The sequence below is a fragment of the Pinus tabuliformis genome, chromosome 4_2 (genome assembly GCF_031772625.1).
Source record: "Pinus tabuliformis cultivar Carrire ecotype Pingquan chromosome 4_2, CPIR1, whole genome shotgun sequence".
Lineage (NCBI taxonomy): Eukaryota > Viridiplantae > Streptophyta > Pinopsida > Pinales > Pinaceae > Pinus > Pinus tabuliformis.
Genome location: NC_142304.1, coordinates 280,311,629 through 280,328,127, shown reverse-complemented (window position 1 = coordinate 280,328,127; position 16,499 = coordinate 280,311,629).

Below are 16,499 nucleotides of genomic sequence, written 5' to 3'. Positions count from 1 at the left end.
TAAGGGGTTACACTAGTAGTATAGGGACCTAACATGCCCCTCTCCTTCAAAAAGTGTTGTCCTTAACGCTTGAGTAGTTCTTGATGCTTCTATATAAAATTCTTGTCCTCCAATGTGGAATCTTCAGCGGGTAAGTTCTTCCACTTGATGAGATACTCTGAAACTGATCGATTTCGTAGATGTTGGGTTCTTGTTTCTATGACTGCTCTAGGCTCTAATATGATTTTTCCTTCCTCGTCAAGTTCCGGCAATATTGTTTGAACTGGGATCTTCTGCAACTTTTGAATGAGTGGCCACACTTCTTCATCCTTCTTCCATTCATCCCTTGTTGCGTTTATCCAATTTGGTTGGATAATATAAATAGCACAAAACAATGCTTCCACAACCTCATCCTTTCTTGAGAGTGCATCTACAACAACATTTTGCTTGCCTTTTTTGTAGATGATTTCAAAGTCATAACCCAACATATTTGTGACCCATTTTTTTTGTTCTTCTAAAGATAATCTTTGTTCTAAAAAGTATTTAAGGCTATCATGATCCATTTTTACCTTGAAGTGTCTTCCCATTAGGTAATGTCGCCATTTCTTAAGTGCATGTGGTATTGCCAACATTTCCTTCTCATAAATAACTTGCTTGAGATGTAGCCTTAAAAATACCCAATCGCCTACATCAAAAATTCTTTCACTGCGATGTTGATATGCTCGTTGTTTCATTCAATTTTGCACCAAAGTGGCATTATCCTTTAAGATTTGGAGAACTTGTTGTTGATGCATGTGATCTTTCCCTGATTGAATCTTTTTCTTCTTGATATGTCCTTCTATCTTGAGAGTTTGAGGAGTCGTAATTTCTTCCAATGCATTACAAGATATGGTTGGATTCATTTCTTGATGCTCGATGTGATCTTTCACTTCTTGAACATTTTTCTTCTTGATATGTCCTTCTATCTTGATAGTTTGAGGAGTGGTAATTCCGGCCAATGCATTACAAGATATGGTCGGATTCATTTCTTCTTTCTCGATGTGATATTTCACTTCTTGAACCTTTTTCTTCTTGATATGTCCTTCTATCTTGTGAGTTTGAGGAGTGGTAATTCTTGCCAATTCTTTAAAAGATATGGTCGGATTCATTTCTTCTTTCTCTAGGGTTGGTTCCTAGTGTATATCCTCTTCTTTTGATGTTTCTTGATCCTTTTCTTCCTCTTCTTCATAATCTATGTAAAATAATTTCTTCTCAGCACACTTATGACCTTTAGTGTATTTGTTATCACAATTGTAACAAAGCCCTTTTTCTCTTTTTTCTTCCAATTGTTATTGTGTAAACCTTGTAGGTTGTGGAAGGCTAAGAGAAAAAACACTTCCATAATTATAGTCGTGAGTGGTGGGATTCCTTGTTTCCATAATTTCGCTTTCAATTTTTCTTGCCAACCTGAATGCCTTCTCCAATGAATCAGGTTCCCAAAGACGAACCTCATGTTGAATGTTATCCTTTAAAATCCCTATGAAGACATCAATCCTTTGCTTATCTGGAATATTATTTACCCTATATTCAATTTTTGAAAGTCCTCAATGTGCTCTACCATTGAACACTTTTGTTCAAGATTTATCAATTGGCTAAGGAAGGTGTTAGTCTTTGTATCCTCATAATGTGATATCATTTCTTCCGTGAAAATTGACCAAGTGACAAGTGCTTTATGAGAAAAAAGCCCTTTATACCATAAAAATTGATTTGGTTCTAAATATAAAGATGCAATATGTACCTTTTGTAATAGTTGAACCTCATGCAGATCAAAATATTGCTCCATCTATAGTATCCAATTTACCAGATCCTTGCCATTAAACTTCCTCATATCGCATTTTCTTGATTTTAGGAGCTTGATCTTGAAATGACTGTAACACAGTAATTTCAGATCTCCAACTTCTAAAATTGCATCCTACAATATCCCTCTAAGTCCTCTTTCTAACCCCACAAGTCCGATCAGAATTTGATTCTCCAAGAAAGAGTTGTGCCCAATCTCCTAAGATGACCTGATTATATAATGTTTCAATAGAGCTAACTTGTACGGTGTGCCATGTGTCACTGTTTCGACCTTCGGATCTGAAAAATATACACACAAAACTACAGTATGTCCTATTTCTGTAACTTCTTACGAAATTTGAATTTGTTGCTCAGAGAGAAAGTTATGACGATTTTCCCAAGGTCACCTGTTTAGAATGTAATTCGGGAGTCTGCAAAAACCCTAGCTTTCTTAGATTATATCTCCGAAAATATAGCAAGAAAATATCTGATATTCGAACCCGAGCTTCACCAAGATTGCAGCTCAAATGGGTTTTAATTTCAGAGTCTGAACCTTTGTAGAAACAATACTATAACAACAATTCCATTATGACCTGTTTTAGATGAAATTCTGGAGCTTGCAAAAATCCTAACTTCCTCAGATCATATCTCCGAAAATATAGTGAGACAAGATCTGAAATTCGGACCCGAGGTTTAGGCCGATCTCTTCTAAAATGTGTTTTGTTTTTAGCTTCTGAAACTTCATAGCGAAAACGTTATAGCAAAAATTCCACGATGACCTGTTTGGAGCAGCAAAACCCTAGAATCCAAAGCTCTGATACCAAATGTTATGAAACCAACTCACAAAAAGATAGAAAAGATAGATAAATGCCTTAGAAATAAGTCTCTTCGAGGGGGGAACCTCCTTTACGTTACACAAATGAACAATTCTTGGATGATACAAGGCCTCCTTTATATATATAGGAGTCTAAGGGGTCATAATATAATCAGGGCCGACGTAACAATAATAATGTAAGGGTACAATAATAACAATAGTGGGCTTCTATGGGGCACAATAATAACAATATGGGGACTACTCGGACACAAAAATATAATAAGGGGGTTGTACTAATAACAATAAGGGGTTGCACTAGTAGTATAGGGACCTAACATGTGTCCTTCCCTCAACCAGAGCTCATTACCTCCAGAAACTACGTAGTTTTTCTCTCCAAGCCTCCTAGCTGCCCAGTCCCCTTGCCTCCTAAAACTATGCAGTCTATCCTCCTAGGGCTCCATCCCGTAGTCTCCACTACCTAAATTGAACTACGCAATTTTGTCCCTCAATGGGCACTACGAAATTTTTCTCCTCGGTAAGGATTGTGCAGAAAAATCCTCAGCCTAGCCTGAGTTGTGCTCTGCACAAGATCAGTGATCAGACTCCCTCCCTGTCTCCTAGAACTGCACAATGCACAATCACTAGGCCTTCTCTCCCAGTTTGTGACTTGTCCCGGGCTCAGTTCATGGATAATAGTGCATCATCTTAGAATAGGGAGTTTTCAAATTAATGTCGCCCCACCATGAGTGAATTGCAGGAACGTGTACACTATCAAGTCATGGCGAGATGATGAAGAAGGAGAAGAAGGAGAGAAGCATGCTTAATGACTCTCTTGCAGCTAAACTCACAAGTGGAGCTATCAAGAGCAAGCAAAGGGACAAAAGTTTGCAACTACCATCCAAAGACTTAAGATTATTGAAGACATCACATCACCAAGCTATGCAGAGGAGAAGATAAAGCATATCCAAGAAGACATCTAACACTCAGTGACAACAATGCCTTGACATTGCCACATCATCACGCCGGTCCATGTCATCATTATCATGTTAAGTCATTTCATGAGTTTTTCATATGCCACGTCACTATCATGGACCATGTATATTGTATTCAAATGTATTGTAAAGTGGAAGTCCAAAGGACACACATGAATATGAAGAGTCATGTAAGTTGAAAATTCATAGGAAGTTGAATAGTCATGAGGGTAGTTAAAGATTCACAAGGGGGAAGCATCACCCCTTGGTTATATATACCCCCTTATTGTATGAGCAAAGGACTTTTCACCTTGGCTCCTACTGTAAGGCATTAGAGAGATCAGCTAGTTCTTTGAGGAGCAAGGAGTGGCTCCAATGTCCCACTATTGAGGCTAGTGATGTACATTGTAAACATGTGTCTTGGAACTTTTATTTGATAAACAGAAGCCTTTTAGAGCCAACACGTTTTCCATGCATGGACTATGAATGTTTGTAAGACTATTCTATGCACGTTTGTATTTCATGTTTGCTTTCACATGTACTATGATAGTTGAACTATTTCGGCTATTTTAATGCTTATCTTATTGAGAATTTGTTCTAATGGTTGTTATCATTGTCTCATCCTTGTGGACTATTCCGCAGGATACTAGACAAATCTTTCCTTGTTTGTTGGTTGTAACGATGGTCGCATCCGTTGTGGATTATTCTACTGGATGTTATACGGGTCCTTCTGGTAGATGGTACTATTACCTCTCACTTAGAGGATTACTTTTCTCTCCCCCTTTGTAGTAGAAGAACCTTGACACAGTTACATTGCACACTCACCAGACACACACCCCTTGCATTTCGAAGATACCATTGCATCACTCTCTTGTGTTGACAGTTAGATGCAAGGCAAAACTTTAAGGATTCGGCAACTAGGCCTTTATATCAAATGGGACTCCTACACCAAAATATGTGAGGTTTGATTGGGACTTCATATTGGGGAGATCCCCTGAATATTGGTGGGTCCAGCACCGTCAACATTTATGGCACTAGAAGGAGGGAAACTAGTGTTTTATGACTGATAGACTTACTGACCCCATCATTCCATTATCTGGTCAAGGTAGAAACTCTCATTCCACCTCCCCTACTCATGCTTCTAAAGTTGGTGGCTCTTCTTACGCGAGGCCTAAACATAAAATTCCATACATTCAGATCCAGGCCATCCTTCCCATCACCCATCATTTTGCAAAAGTTTTTGGGTTGATTACGGAGTAATCAATCTTCCATATTCTCCAAAGAACAATAATACCACCCCCACAGGGATAGTAGTCTCGTCCATTGAAGAAGTGGTTCTTTCCACTCTTGAAGAATTAGCAGACTTTGTGAAAAAGGAAGAAGAACCTCCGCTCTTTCATGGAAGCAATGGAGGCAACATCTTACTCCCCGGTGCATATTTTAGTGGGATAGGAGAGGAGGAAGAAGAAGAGGAAGAAGAGCCATCAGAATCTTAAAAAGAGGAGGAGGACAGTGAAGAATAAGACATGGTAGATAAAAATTTGGATTGGATGACTTAGGGCCCACTCACACTTCCGGGTGTCTTGCATAAGACACCACAACATTCAAAGAAGTTGTTAATGGAATATGACCCTGATAAGATAGTGAAGGTTGAAGACCATCTGGATAACTTTTACCTACATCTACAAATGCTTGAGGTATGTTATGATGATTTTGTATGCAGACTTTTACCATGTACCATGGATGGTAGAGCAGTAGTATGGTATCATAGCCTTCCTCCAAACTTCATCCAGAATTGGAGGGGGTTCTAGAAGATCTTTCTTGGAAATGTTGATGACAAGACCCCTGCTATGTTAATGAAAAAGCTGGGTAATCTTAAGATGGAGCAAAAGGAAAAAGTGAAATATTTCAACCAGAGGTTCAATCACATCTTGAATTTTTTTTCGGAAAATACAAAACCTCATGACTCCATCGCCATACATTACTACACCTCTGCATTGCCAGCAAGTATTGCGCAGTTTGTCAAGCGAACTGTGAAATAAACATTAACTGAAAATTACAAAGAGGTTATCATTGCTGAGAAGGACTTGCATGCTATTAGAGTCATCTCAGGTGATGAACTAGAAAAATACTCCAAGGACACGGGTAATAGGTCTCGCACCTCTCTAAGCAGGGCTAAAGAGAAAGAACCAAATGATCTGGAAAACCTAACTCATCTCGTCAAGTCCCTGACTACTGAAATGGTGGAACTAAAACAAAGGACAAGCGAGACTTTTTTGAGCAGTAAGCCCCCCAAGTACCTGTTCAGAAGGAGTATAGCTTCTGGCAGTAGAAGTAGCCAGCTGAAAAAGTTTGTGCAGAGTTCCAATGTTGTCCTGAATATTTAGAAAATAGGCACGGATTCATACTGCACGTTTCATGAAGAGAATCATTCAGAAAAGACGTGCCCATAGTGGAACCAAATCATGAGTAGGTTGGTTGTGCAGCTTGTCGATTCAGTTATGGCTGAAGAGCAAACTGAGCCTGATGAAGAGAAGGAAGAAGCTACTGCAGCTAATGAAGCTCCAAGTGTTGGGGATGCATTGAACATGTTTAACTGTGTTATCACAACCCAAAAGAGTATTTCCAATAAGCAGCCTCCGAGTGATGGTCCGACCTAGAAGAAGAACAATTGATACAACTTAAGAAGCCAAGGGCCGACCACTGTAATTGAGTTGCCGAAGCAACAATTTATAGAAAACTTGTTAAGGAAAATCAGCCCACCAGCTAACTCGGCACATAACACTCAAAGCAAGTTCGAGAAAGCAGTTTCAATGAAAAGTGTTTCCGGCGGCAGTAAGGACAAAACCATCCCTCCGGAAACCACCAATCAAGTTCCACCCCCAAACACCTCGGTTAGTCTTCCTATTGTGGAGTATAACATTGTGGATGATATGAAGAAGGTTCATGCAAACATCTCTATGTTCAAACTCACAAAGGTCACGAGACAACAAGACATCCTTCTACGAGCACTTGGGCAAACCTCTTCAGGTAATGCTTCCTCTTTGGACAAGGGATCTAGTAATTCTCCTGATAATATTGCACATGTACTCAATGCACTCACGATGGATGCAAACACACTCTGCCCACTGTTCTTATTTAACATTTGAAATCTTCAATTTCAATGTACACAATTTTCTTGGTTAATACTGGTGCATTGATGAATGTCATGCCATTGTCTATTGCTATGAAAATCAATGCTAAATGGGAAAGGACATATGCACAGATTATTCAGATGGACATAACTCATGTCCAGGCAATTGGTGAACTCAGGAATGTCATCATTTGCTTATCATCTGATGGACGAGTCCACTAATGCATCAACATAGTGATTGTGGACATTCCGGAAGCATACAGAGTGTTATTGAGTAGAGACTGGTCTAGCAAGCTTCAAGGGTACTTTGCCACAGATTGGTCACACTTATGGCGGGAATAATCATATCTAGGTAGCATCAGAGAGATATATGAAACACACGGTTACTCCCTTAAATGGACATAACAAGCCAATGGCTTTTGTAGAATTGTTATTTGGCAATTACTTTCTGGAAACTTAGTTGGGGTGTTATCTTGTAGATCCATCCCCAGTCCCACCAGACACACAGTTGGATCTCCTTCCTTATCCAACTAAAGATAATTAACTATGTACAGTTAGTAGTAGTAGTAGTAGTAGTACTAGTGTAGTTCACAGTCCTTGTACATACGATGTTTGGACTATGCATTTCGATGGCTCCAAAACACAGGAGGGCTTTACAGCTGGTTGCGTTTTAATAGAATCCCTGCAGAGAAAATTTTTATCTCTAGCCGCTTCGAATTTGAGTGCACGAATAACACTGCAGAGTATGAAGCACTCATCTTGGGCTTACAGATAGCCATTGATATCAACGTTGCCAATATGAAAGTGGTAGGTGACTCATAAATCGTGGTGTGATAGGTACGTAACACCATATATTGTGTGTCACTTCATCTTAAAAGTTACCAACAAGAGGTATGGCATCCTATCTCACATTTCAAAGTTTTTAATATTATTTACGTTCCAAGAATGCGTAATGCAGCCGCGGGTGCCTTGGCAAACACTACTATTAGGATGACATCATTGAGGGATGGTTTTTCTATTGAAATTCTGTATAAAGCTTATGTCTCGAATAATATCACTAATTTACGCATTTTTTATGATGACCAATAGATACTGTATTTTATGGAGAATATTGACATGTTCAAAGATGCAGCGATTGATGAGGACACACATGAAAGGGATCTGGAAGATGCAACCAATGCAAGTAAAGGGAACCTCATCCCCAAGGTGTGGTATCATTGGAGAAGTTGTATGATTTGCAGAACCACTTTTGGGGACCCGTCAATGCCAAGACCCATAGTTCCACTCTGTCGCATGAGCAGATCAACTTGGGAACTGAGAAGGATATAAAATATGTCAATCTCAGTACTTTCTGCACACCACAAGAGCGGAAAGCCTTCATCTGCTTATTCAAGCAATACCGTGATGTCTTCACATGGACGTATGATGAACTCAAGACATATGACACACGAATCATCTAGCATGTAATACCAATCAAGGAAGGGGCCAAGCCATTTCAGCAGAAACTGAGGAAAGTTCATCCAATGCTTGAGCCTCTCATACAGAAGGAGTTGAGAAAACTGCTGGATGCTCGGATCATATATAGAGTGCGACACTCGACGTGGGTGTCAAATTTGGTTCTTGTGAGGAAGAAGTCCAGGGAGATCTGCTTGTGTGTAGATTTACAGAATCTCAACCGCACCTTGGATAAGGATAACTACCCCGTGTCGTCCATGGAGAAAATACTGCAAAAAATATTTGGGTCCGAAATGTTTTCTTTGCTTGACGGATATTCAGGATATAACCAGGTTTTGGTTGTAGAGCCTGACAGACTTAAAACTACATTCATAATGAAGTGGGGCACATTCGCGTTTCGAGGAATGTTGTTTGGGCTAATCAACATTCCAATGTGCAATGGGCATCGCCTTCTGCGGGCTCATTGGCTAGAGCATAGTAATCTATCTAAATGACGTAACAATATTCGTCAAACAAAGGTCAGACCACCTACACCACTTAAAGAATATTTCTGAGCGACGTCACAAGTACGAAATATCCTTGAATCCAAAGAAGAGTATATTTGCAGTGTCCAAGGGTAACCTCTTGGGGCATATCATTGATAAAAGTGGAATCAAGGTAGACCCTAATAGGGTCAGGACAATCACGCATATTCCCTTCTCAGTGAATAATAAAGCCATGCAGTCTTCTTGGGGAAGATCAACTTCCTCTGCAAGTTCATATCCGACTATGCCCAAATTGTTAAATCGATACAGTAGATGGTGAAGAAGGATGTAGTTTATAAATGGGATAAGAGTGAAAAGGACGTGTTCACCCATATCAAATAGGCTATAGAAGAAGTACTCGCGTTGTACATCCCATACTTCGGTAAAGACTTCTTTCTCGACACTTTTGCTTCTGATACCTCTCTTGCTGTTGTACTCACTTAGAAAGATGAATTGAGCACCAAACAACCTATCTCCTTCATGAGCACAATTTTGCAAGGACCATAGCTTAATTACCCCATTATGGAAAAACAGGCTTATGCAGTGTACAAGACGGTAAAGCACTTCATACCCTATCTATTAAAAAGTCGTTGTGTTATCTTTGTGCCACATTCAACAATCAGGTCACTGCTTGTTCAATAAGAGCTGGGTGAAAGGAGGGCTAACTGGATGACCGGGTTACAAGAATATGATCAAGACATCAAGCCAGTTCACACAATCAAGGGTCATGGTCTTTTCCATTTAGCAGCAGAAGCAGTAAATGTAAAAGAGGAAGAAGAAGAGCTTGCAGGATGGGAGCAAGAGATCGAGATGTATAACGTCAAGCAAGCCTCCCCTACTATAGACATAAACTCTTGGTACACAAATGTCCACCAATACCTCGATCATGACACAATTCCCTCTCACTTTTCCACACGGAAGAAGAGGGCACTCCGACTTAAAGAATTATCTTATCAGCTGGTGCATGTAGTGTTGTTCAGAAAGCACCACAACGAAGTACTACTTAGGTGGTTGGAGGTGCATGATTCAGAAAAGGTATTGTGTCATCTCCACAATGGACTAGCTCGGGGACACTTCCTAGGAAACACTACAACACATAAGGTTATGCAAGCCAACTTTTACTGGCCTACATTATTCAAAGATACTCATGCCTATGCCCACAAGTGTCTGGTCTATCAAAGGTGTGCTGACAGAAATCAGAAGTCAGCAACCCTATTGCATCCCATTGTAGTGGAATAACCTTTTCAACAGTGGGACTTGGACATAATTGGGGAAATTTTCCTGCATTCGTCAAAGCGACATCGCTATATTTTAATGACTAAAAACTATTTCATGTGGTGGATAGAGGCATTTATGCTAAAACAGGTGAATGAGCAGGAAGTTATCGACTTTTTGCAACAAAACATTATTTCCAATTTTTTCGTTCCTACATTACTTTTTTTGGACAACGCAACATACTTTTCATTGTTAAGACTTCATGATTTTTCACTGGAAATTGGTATTATCTTAAAGCATTCAGCTAGTTACTATCCACAGGGGAATGGTATTATTGAATCCACAAATAAGAACCTTATCTGTGTCATCAAAAAGACCATATTCTCTAAGAAGCGAAATTGGCACTTTGCTTTGGTGAATGCCTTATGGCTGACCGAGTCATGCCAAAACCTTTCCTGAACACCTCTCCTTACTTCCCGATGTATCGAAAAGAATGCATCCTCCCTCCAAACATCTACTTGCCCACTCTCCAATTGTCACAAGAGTCCTAAGGCAAGCCATGTCTGTTAGTTCAGCGTAGGATGGACACTTTTCACAAGCTACAGGAAGAAAGGTTGAAAGCTAAATTTTTTTTATACTTCACCAGAGTCGTATCAAGAGGTGGTTTGACATAAAGTCTTCAGGGAAAATCAACTTGAGTGTGTGTGACTTAGTCTTGAAGTGGGATAAATCCCATGAGGACAAAGGAAAACACACTAAGTTTCAGTCTTTATGGATAGGGCCATACATGATACATGAGAAGCTTGGACAGAACACATATCGCCTTCAATCACTTGACAAAAAGATTGACTCTCTCCCTGCCAATGGCCAAGACTTAAAACAATATTTTCAATGAAAATTTGTGGATGTGCCCCACACTATGTACATAGTATTTTGTTGTTTGCTGTTTGTTTCTTTGCTTGAATTTTGTTTCGGTTTTTCCATGTGAATAATTTTTGTGCCTAATTGCGTTGTGGCTTCTAATAGTGTGTGTGGATAAAATGTAAAGAGGCTTGTGACACTTCAGAATTTGGCTAGCCATCTGTTTATCTTCCTTGTGTTGGTTACATCTTTTGGTCGATGAAGTTTCAACGGAAAAATACAATCCGTCCGTTACGAGAGTTTTGGTCCAAACATGAACCCATGGCTAGTTCGGAAACCTCATGCCCATACTCTGTCTTTTCTGCTAGTGTGCTCAAGCTTATCCAATTAGTAGAAACAGAGAAGGGGAAAATATAAACGAGCAAACCAAAATCAGAGGTCTCTATATGCTTCTCTGAATGAAAAACCTCTTTTGATCTCAATAAGTCCCTCTTCTACCCCAAAATAAATAAGTGTCGATGCACAATTCTCTTTAAATAAACAAATAAAGGCGAAATAAGAGAAAGGTTTCCAGTGCAGGGAGGTGAAGCAAGCAACTCCGTCGCAATACTATACAACATACCTGGCAGCAGAGCAATGTTTGTGTTCCTGCATGACTCCTTCCGGGTACTATTCAAGCCTGCTAGCAATGAAGCAACACCAAAGATGAAAAATTGAACTTTGAAAATCTTAAGCTCGTGAGCCAAACTACCGTTCCCAACTCGAAAAATTGTGATTACGGTGAATCTTATGTTCTGTTCAACCGAGAAGGTACAGAGGGGCCCATGTCTGTCCATGGGGTAAGTGGGAAGGCCAAAGTGATCTTCACAATGAATCAATACTCCCTGACGAACCAAGGCCACGCACAAAAGAAACTAACCAAAATAGAGAAGCTGGAGTTCAACCAGTGTGTCGCCAAGTGTTGTAGTTGCTGCAACACCCTCCAAAATTTTGGCTTTCACTCAAATTTCATAGCCTTTCTTGGTCTTTCCCTTGATTGTTGCAAACACTTAAGCTCATTCCTAAGCTTTCATTAGGGGAGTTTTGAAGTCTAAAATGGGCCTCCTAAGGAAATTATAAAATAATAGTGGAAATAATAAAATAAGATTACATTACATCATCAAATTTTAGAGGGACGAAAGAAAAAACTATTTTTTCAACTCGTATTTTCAACTTATCTCCCTATGGGACTACTCAAATTTCGAGCGGAAACACTCGTTGGATGCATAATTTGATTCCTCATCAAAGGAGTACCCATGTTGCATACTTTTGATGGACCCTATGACACGAAAAATGATAAATACATGAAAAACGTGATTGCAATCACATTTTTTCATGTATTTCTCATTTTTCTTATCGCATGGTCCATCGAAAGTATGCGACATGGGTATGCCTTGGATGAGGAATTAAATTTTGCATCCAAAGAGTACTCTTGCTCGAAATTTGAGTAAAACCTTCGGGAGATAAGTTGAAAATACGAGTTGAAAAAGTAGCTTTATTATTTTTTAATCTTTTTACTTTTTTTACTCCAAAATTGGTGAATCATCCCCCATGGTTGAGACCATCATCTTGAATCCTATTGGTTCTTATAATTTTATTTTGGTTGTACGTTTTCTTAGGAGAACCATTTTAGACCTCAAAATTCCCCTAATGCTTGGAGTTCTTTGACCCCTTTTACATGTTGAAGTAACTCTCGTCTTTGGGCATGTTTGACTGTTATATAATGTTTGCGAGCCTTTTCTGGTGGTTTCAAAGGTCAATATTTGTTTATATGAGTTGTCCCAACCTTGTAAACATCTATCACATTCACAAATAAAGTCTTCAACGTTGTCGCACAAGTGTCGTCACGGTCGTCCTAAAGTCTATCTCAACTGTCGCACTTGTCGCATCTTGTCATGAGGCAGTCACACAAAGGAGAATGCTTTGAATGCATCTTGTCTTGGAATTTTTGCTTAATAAACAAAATCATTTTAAGGTCAACATGTTCTTCATGCATGGACTATGAATGTTTGTAAGACTATTTTATGGACGTTTGTATTTCATGTTTGCTTTCACATGTACTAAGATAGTTGAACTATTTCGGTTATTTTAGTGCTTATCTTATTGAGAATTTGTTGTAATGGTTGTTATCATTGTCCCATCCTTGTGGACTATTCCGCAAGATACTAGACAAATATTTCCTTGTTTGTTGGTTGTAACGATCGTCACATCCACTGTGGACTATTCCGTTGGATGTTAGACAGGTCCTTCTAGTTCATGTGTGTCTCTTCATGGATGTTACTATTACCTCTCACTTAGAGGCTCACTTTTCTATCCCCCTTTACAGTAGAAGAACCTCGACATTATTTCACTGCACACTCACCAAACACACTCCCCTTGCTTTTTAAAGATACCATTGCATCACTCTCTTGTGTTGATAGCTAGAGCCAAGGAAAATCTTTAAGGCTTCGACAACCAAGCCTTTATACCGGATGGGACTCCTACACCAAAAGTTGTGAGGTCTGATTGGGACTTCATATTGGGGAGATCCCCTGAATGTTGGTAGGTCCAACACCCTCAACAGTTCTGTGACTCTCCAATAATCACTAAATTGTTGAAATTGTGAGCATGGGTTTAAGTTAAACCTTAGAATGATGAATAAGCTTCTTTCAAAAATTTCATGCCATTTTCCAAGCCCCGTGCATATGATATTTTAGCTTTTCCATTGAAGAAAATAATAACCCCCTTATGCTTCTACCATCCTAGATTTTTATTCAAAGCTCTGTCAAACTATAAAATATACCATAAATGAGAAGAAATCCATTGCTTAAACTCCTTATGAGATAGTATCAATTTTCAATGTTCTTCGTGAGGGGAGCCTCTAATAAAATTTAAGTTTGGAATGGTAATGTACTATTAAATTATGACATCCAAAATGATTCTCTAGAATCCAACAATCGAGGAGATGAATTGCATTGTCCTTTTAAGTACCAATTTTCCGCACGCAATGAAAGAGCCTTAGAAGCTATTTATTGAGGTTGAATTCTATCATCTTGAAATATGGCTCTATTTTTGCTAACCATATATTCCAACACAAATATTTAGGTAAGGCCAACCGTACTTGCTTAAAGGATGGGTTTCTTTTAAAATTGCTTGAATAATTCTTTTTCCAAGGTTCAAAGAAGTTATGTACATAATGCGACCAGACCATTCTAGTTGTTATGCATTGCAAGGAAAATTACCAAACGACTCTTGTATAATTACATTCAATAAAGAGGTGGTGGATATATTTTCTATTGTTTTGACAAAGAGGGTAACAAGAAGATCCACAAATTCTTATTTTCCTCAAGTTCTTTGTCATGAGAATTTTGTGGTGAACAATTTTCCAACAAAAGATGTTAATCTTGGGTAAGTCATCCATGTTCCATATATTTGTCCAAAGCCTTGATTTTGGCAAAGAACATTGGGGGAAGAGTAAATATAAATAACCCTCTTCTACTATATACTTAGACACTCCTCATCCCCTTAAATCCTCTCATCTTCAAGGTGGCTTGATGCACAACCTAAAAGTAATCCTTCTAAAGTGTGAGGGGCCACTTTCAAGTGTTTTGGCACACCACCTAGAGTTTTTTCATTCCAATAACCATCCTTCAACCAAGAAGAGATATTTGCTAAATAAGATTTTCTAATCCCAACTAGCCATTCACATAGGGAGAGAAGAGACTTGATTTATCCTAATGGGGGATGCCCCATTATTCCACAACTATAAACATTGATGGTCATACATTATCCTGAATCCAAGTAAAGATGATCCTTTATCAAGGTATATGCTACTGTCATAAGCTTCCAAAATTGATGATCCTCCCATTGTGCAAATCAGGGAATCCATGCATGATTTCCTATCCATAATGAAGTACTTTTGCATGGTCGTTGTTTTCCACCACTCCTCTTGCTATGATATCAAAGACCATACTAGTTTTTCCCCAAGGGATAATTCATTAGAGATAAGTCTCTGATACCCACCCCTTGTAGATTTTAGGATTTTGAACAAGTCCCCATTTAATGAGATGATTTTTTTATTTTTATTTTTATTTTTTATTTATTTATTTTTTTGCATTGGATATGTTTCCTTTCCACATGAATTGACTTATTTTCTAGGACATTTGTAGATGAACCCAAAAAGGAGAAATATAAATAGGAATTGATACAATGGAAGGGATAACAAAATCACTTTAATTATATCACTCTCCCTATTGGCTTCAATCAATTGGATACCCATTGCTCAAATTTCTTTCTTAAATTTGGAAATAAGAGGAATCCGTGATGGCTTCAAACTAATTGACATGCCAAGATATTTGAATTCCTTCCATGCTTTAGAAATCCCAAAATTCACAATAGTTGTCCATGCATCAATATGTTGACATTCTAGGTATAAAAATTGATTTTTTCTTTGTTAATAAATCCTTCTAATTCCAAAACAAAATTCTCTAATACTAATTTGAATCTTGGATTAATGTTGACCAATAATCCTCCTAAGAGAAATGTATCATTTGCAAATTTTGAATGATTAATGTTCTCATTCCTATAACACATATTATCCCCAAGAATGATTCTCTTCTCCTTTCATAATCTAATCTCTTGTTGAGTGAATATGTCATTAAGATATAAGGAATGGGAGAAAAATGGAAGCCTTTCCTCAAGCCTTGAGAGGCTTTAAGAAGCCAATTGATCTCCCATTAAAAAATGGAGATATCCATGGACTTGTAGTGCAATAAGATATCCATTTAATCACACGCTCCTCAAAGCCAAACTTTCCCAAACCTCAAATCAAAATCGATGCTTCACTCAATCAAAGACATTAACCATATCTAATTTAATAACCATTCCTTTCTCTCCCGAGCTTTACCAAAATGCATAATTTCTTGAACTAATATAATATTATCAACAATATGTTGGTTTCTCACAAATCCTCCTTGGTTCTCAAAGATAAATTTAGGAAGTAGGGGCTTTATTCTTGAGGCAACAATTTTTATTATCAACTTGTATGACACATTGCAAAGTGAAATAGGCTTGAATATTGTAGGTGAGGAGGGGTTCACCTCTTTGGGCACAAGAGCCAAGAAAGATGCATTTTTTCCACCTCCCATTTTAAAATATTTGTGAACAAAATCAACCATGTTGCAAAGATCAAACTTTATGATGTCCCAACACTTTTGGTAAAAATGTGTTGATAACCCATTTGGCTCAAGAGCCTTGTCTAGGTCAAAGGATTTCAAAGTATTCCATGTCTTTTCTTTTGTGATTGATATAAGAATAAATTTGCTATCTTCTGAAGTGAGATATTTTCAACATAAGTTTGACCCCTTCCTCTTCATGATTTTCTGGACCCTTATAAAGGTTACTGAAATGTTGGACAAGTTTTTTGATTTTGACATACTTTGTGGTACTTTCTCCATTAATTAAAATAGATTTAACATTATTTCACTACATCTTCATTTTAGCCTAATTATGGAAGAGTTTTGTATTCCTGTCACCTGTACATATAAGCCATAAACTTTGAGACTTCAAACACCACATTTCCTCTTCTTCATTAAATGCCTTATGATAAAGAACAAACCCCATCTTTTCCTCTTACAATACATCTTGAGATATGTTATCTTGATCCATTTGTTGTTGAAATCTTATAATGTGATGTGATCATGTATGACAACTTT